At 38.3% G+C, this 5,920-nt stretch overlaps 1 long non-coding RNA gene across 1 annotated transcript; it reads left to right on the top strand.

Moving 5' to 3' along the window:
- The first annotated feature begins 3,266 nt into the window (after nt 1-3,266).
- LOC144588443 (uncharacterized) lies at nt 3,267-4,116 on the top strand. The gene is made up of 2 exons (XR_013544017.1): nt 3,267-3,403; nt 3,714-4,116. It is a non-coding gene; the product is annotated as an uncharacterized LOC144588443 (long non-coding RNA).
- Nucleotides 4,117-5,920: the final 1,804 nt, after the last annotated feature.

A 5,920-nucleotide genomic window follows, 5' to 3' on the forward strand; every position in this document is an offset into this window, starting at 1 on the left:
ATTGTTAGTAACCCCAAATTAGTAAACAATAGATACCACATTTTTTAAAAGTGAGGAGAAAATGAACATTAAGAAAACCAGTCAGGTGTTTCTCAATAATCTGTTTGCCAACAAGTTGGTTAAGGTGTGTGTGTGTTTGTGTGTGTGCGTATGTGTGTTTTAAATTTACTACACTGGTGTAGATAATAGCTACTGTGCTCCTGCTTTGAACTACAAATTGCAGGGAGCCCAATGAGTTTCTCAGTGTTACATAGCTGAACCTTGCCAACAGAAACTCAGATGGATAGAGCTATTACACTGAAGGGCAAAATACTCATTAAACAATGGTCAATACAAATGGAGACCTTTTTTTTTGGGTCCCAAGGATTTGAAAGCTGAGTAATTTGAGACAAGGGCAGAGGCACATCATGAAACAGCCTGAGATCAATGGCTATTAATTTAAGAGCAGGACATTTCCTAGAATGAAACAGTTTATGTTGTTAGGTGGGATAATTACCATTTTCAATTATCTGACATTTCACACAGCTGGGGTACTATAGTGACAATAACCCTTAGCACCTAATGTCTCCTCCACTGCCAGCCATGCCTTTGAACAATAGCCCTGTAGGATTATTTCAGTGTCAAGCCCAATATTCTATAAACCATTGCTTTCTTTGTCTTATAGTACTGAGAGGTATACACAGTTCAAACTAAGTTCACACAAGGCTTAGGTTGACAAATAAAAGCAGTCAGCCCAGCTGTTTCTTTGGCAGATCTCTGGAAGAGGAGGGCCAGAATGTACTGGAACCCCAACACCCTGGTCAGGGGTGCCTGACCTCCACCCCCCCCATGGATGATGAAACAAATTACAAGGAGGCTCCTATTGTAGTCAAGGGTAATTGATAAAGAAAAGGGAAAGATGCAGGTCATTTTCTAGAACTCATCTACCAGCTGGATTTTTATTTCTTTTTATTAGTTACATCTATATCTTCCTTTTCCTCCAAGGAACTCAAAGTGACATACTAGTCAGGGCAATCAGGGGAAGCAGGTCAGCGTGGGAGAGATGCTGGGAGATACAGCACTCCAGAAGAAAATGTCTTCCCACGCCAACAGATATTCACCTAGTATTGGTTGTGAGACTTCAGCGGGAACTAGAACAAGTAAAAAATGGTTCCCCCAAGTCCCAAGCAACATTCTCATCTTGTCAGTAATAACTGTATTGAGACTTGGGAACAGGGTTTTCGTGCAGATGAAGAGGCAAGTGATTTGAGCTTGAACGTGCACACTTAGTAATTAAATTTGCACTAAAGAGACTGTGGCAATCGACCTTGTAGCCCCTGTTTATATGGCCCTCACAAAGGATCACACCCCTTTTCCTTCATGCTGCCACCAGGTATTCTCCTAATACCAATTATGTTATACACGTGTGCTGCCCAAACTAAGGGTTATTGAACCTAGGAATCAGAGGTTTAATTAACAAATATTCTTTTATTGTCAAGTAAATCATAAAGAAAAATCACGTCTGAACTTCATCATGTATTAACACGGATTGGATTATGTATGCAATCATTTTTATTACAAACTACTATATACTTTTGATCAATATCTCTCTTACAGTACTTATTTATAACTTCATTCCTGCTTGTTCAATATATTTTAAACTTCTCAATTCCCTCTCCTAACACTCTTAGCTCAATTCACTAACCTTCTCTCTCCTAAACCCTGACTGCTATTTCACATCTCCAACTGTCTCTCTAACTCCGCTCCTCCTGCCCTGTATCTGGCTCCTCCCCCTTGAGCTTCTGTGATGGACAGGCAGGAATGATGTCACCTTCTGGCATTTTGCTACAGAGACCATGTAGATATCATAAATCAGGCTATTTAGCTAGCCAGACGTTTAGGGCTGCAGGTGTCCATCAAAGTAGCATAGTGGGCTACTTTGCAGCCACTTACTCTGCCCAACACTCCCCTCCATACTGAAGGTGAAAATGTCTGCTGATACATAGCCCTGTAGCATCTTTCCTTGACAACTTTCAAATACTGAACTTTTATACTGCCATTTTTGATGATTGCCAGTTTTTATCCAAGACATTCAGACAACCACTTGAAGTGCCAGTGTCAATTGTTAAACCCATGTACCAACTTGAATCATCAAACCTAAAATTGTCACACTCTTTATATTTTCATTATTAGTTACATTTCTCTCTCTCCTTTCCTCTATGGAGTCTGAGCTTGTGTCCATGATCCTTATTCCCATTTTAGTCCTGACAACAAACCTGTGGGGGACAATGGACTGAGCTATAGGGACTCACCCAAGAGCACCCACTGAGCTTAATTGTCAAGTGATGATTTAAATACGGGTCACGCCAACACTAACTTAACACTCTAACTGCTCCGCCACACTGTACCTCTAGTAAGGACCCTTTCACAGGGAAATAGTTTTTCTCTAAGGATTTCTGTGTTGCCTTTCGGTACATGTGTTTCATTTTCTCACATATATCTACAATCCATTTTCTCTGAGGTATTAATTAGTACTCCCCACATTTGAACATATCATGTTTTTCTATGTGCTACTGCTTTGTTTTTCTTTTCCTTCCTGAGTTTCTTTCTCCTTGCTGCAATTTTCCACCACTACTATCTTACTCTCAGAAACTTTTCTCTGCATCAATATATAAGCATCTTCAGGAAGGCTGATGCAGCTTTCCAAACACCTGTTTGAAAAGCTGTCAAACCAAATGTCATTTCTCAATATTCTAATAACCTTTTCTTATCTTAGTATAAACATGCCTGCCATAATTTTTTTTTCTTTTTTGGATGAAAGGATATCCTCATGTTTTTCTCTTTTTTGCTGTCCATTGCTATTAAATTCTTGTAGTCATCTCTGCATGGTCATATATGGAGCCGTGCACTTCATTTTGAAATATTGTTGCCTTTAAAAATGTATATAAAGTGAAATAATTCAGATTATCTTCTCAAATAACAGTCTGTTTTGCAAGAGCTATGGCTCTGGGATTAGATGAGCAGAACATCCATGTTCTTCAAATTCTGCTCATTATGTTTCTTCTAATGATAAAGTCAGGATTTATGGAATATTACCTTTACTTGAATTGGTACTGAGGCTCTGTAGAATGAAAAAATGTGCCCCCAATGACATATGACTCATGTGCCAATTGGTGGGTGGATCCTCCATGATTTCATGAGATGCATTGTCCAGCCCTCACATTCTTTAGAAAGGCTGCTTCTGTGTGCATACCTTTTCTCCTAGCAACACAGAACTGAATTTTAAGTATGAAGGTATGCAAGTCAACCAGATGCATGAAAATTATGGCCATCAGTGGAGCAAGAAGCAACTGTTGCTTGGGACAAGGAGAATTAGACTCTATGCCACAATCATTCACGGACTCACATTCATTCTCAAATGCAGGTGCTTTTCAGTTTATTTTTTCTCATGTTATTTTTACTTTTGCAGATCTCTCTCTCACACACACACACAGACACACACACGCACACACACGCACACGCACACACACAGACACACACAGACACACACACACACACACACAGAGAGAGAGAAAGAGAGAGAGAGAGAGAGAGAGAGAGAGAGAGAGAGAGAGAGAGAGAGATTTCACTATATTATTTTCCATTTTCCATTCTGGTTTTCCCATCTGAATTCTATGGATCAATTCTCTTGCACATTCCTTCAAATGGGTAGCTAATATGTCTTTCTTTCTCAGTCTTCAGGCCAAGTAGCTGGAACACAGTGAGCTTCGACAAGAAGTCTGGCGGAAGGTTAGGGGCAAATGTAATGTTTTATAAATGGCTAACTGTGGCTAATTTTCTGTAACTGTAATTTTATCTGATATTTTAATGCAAGTCATTGTGCTTTGTGCTTTTCATTTAATCATTGCATTGTACTGTGTCAGAAATCCACTGATTTTTGTATTCGCGAAGGCTTTCATGGCCGGGATCTAATGGTTGTTGTGGGTTTTTCGAGCTGTTTGGCCATGTTCTGAAGGTTGTTCTTCCTAACATTTCGCCACTCTCTGTGCCCGGCATCTTCAGAGGACAGCACTCTGTGCCACTGATTTTTCTTTGATTTCTTTTATATTGTGCCTTCAGTTCATGGATCTTATTCCCTGTTTATCTGCTATGATTTAAAATGCATCTTCAAATTAATTACAACTATAGATCACCTCAGATCATATCTGATTACACCTTTCACCCACTGGGGGAAATAAAGGACCTCATTTTCAACAACAAGAAACAGGAGGCAGATGCCCCTATTGTATGTATGATAATACCCACAAATTGCAAAAACAGATTTAAAAAAAGAACCTGCCTAGAAGCTGTTCTTATTTGCTATAAAATATGTAGCTTCATGTTCATTTAAAAATAATAATTATATATATATATATATATATATATATATATATATATATTTAAAAAAATAGATTACTATGGATTATTTTCATGAAGTACCGCACAACTTTTTAGGAAGGGACATTACTGCTGATCTGGTTTTTATAAGATCTTTTAAAGTTAATACTTGTTTGGTTTCTGCTCAGCAACTCTTCTGTGAACATTTAATCACATTTGAATGAATATGGTGATAAAATGTAGTGAAGCATACACCTTGAGCCTGAGTAATTGATAATTAGTGTTCTTTAATATGCAGGATTCATTTAACATCAACAGAAGTCACTTTGGGTCTGGTGCTGTATGAAGTATTCATCGAGTCAGTGAAGTAAACAGGAGCCATAATTGATTTTATGAAGTGATAGGTCAAGTGCATAAAATGAATTCTTCTGATTTCCCTTCCATCCAACAAAACACCATGCATCGAACTCAAGGCTATCGGGAGAGACTCTTTTCCAGGGTTGTGTTCTGTGTCAGCAACTCAGAGAACCTCCTTCACCGTGACCCCCCACCCACTCACAACTATGGAATACCTTCCCATTGTGGTTGGCAACACAGCATTTTGTTTCCCAATACATTTTAATTGGTTGATCCAGTCTGGTTGATTATGTTTGCTGCTTTCTTTATCTTTTATGTTGATAATGATGATGATATCATGTTGATGATCATGATGATTTGGTGTGCTTTTATTATTTTAACTAGATTTGTAAACCAGCCTATAGGGATCAAAAGTGTTTTAAATGTCTACTTCTCCATAATAATTCTGATGTATCCCTTATTTGCATTTCTTCCAATTCATCCTTTTGTTACATGTTTAGACTCTCTCTTTCTCTCATACTCTATTTCATCACGTGCACATCTATAACATATTATATATTAGAAAGGAAATTAAATATCAGTTAGCCTACCTGTGCACTTTTTCTCAGCTACTCCTTCTCCTCCCCAAAAATCCTTCCTCTTCTAACTCTGATCTCCACTGGTACCAACCTGTCTGAGGACTGAGCTATATTTGTTTCCCAAATCCTGGAAGCCATATTTTTTTTTGTATTATATATTTGTGTTCAGCCATGTAAGAGTTGATTAGCATCTGTGCTTGGACAAACACACACTAAATTCCCTACACTACTCCACTAGAGCTGCTTTAAAGCAGAAAGACGGCATTGTTAATTTTGTGCACCTTCTGATGATTCTCTTTTCTTTACAACTTGTTCTCTTGACAGAGTCTCTGTGCTTTTAGGGGGGTGCAAGAGAGCCAGATATTAAGTACCGTGTTTCCCCAAAATTTAAGACAGAGTTTTATATTAATTTTTGCTCCAAAAAAAGCATTAGGGCTTATTTTCAGGGGATGTTTTATTTTTTTTCCATGTACGACAATCTACATTTATTCAAATACAGTCTTGTCATCTTCTGGTTGCTGCACAACGGTGGAGGGCGGGCTTTCACTTAACTAGGGCTTATTACGAGCATCCTGTAAAAAGGTTAGTTCTTATTTTTGGGGAAACAGAGTAGTTATAGTTTTTCCTTT

This window comes from Pogona vitticeps, chromosome 3 (genome assembly GCF_051106095.1).
Source record: "Pogona vitticeps strain Pit_001003342236 chromosome 3, PviZW2.1, whole genome shotgun sequence".
NCBI classification, from domain to species: domain Eukaryota; kingdom Metazoa; phylum Chordata; class Lepidosauria; order Squamata; family Agamidae; genus Pogona; species Pogona vitticeps.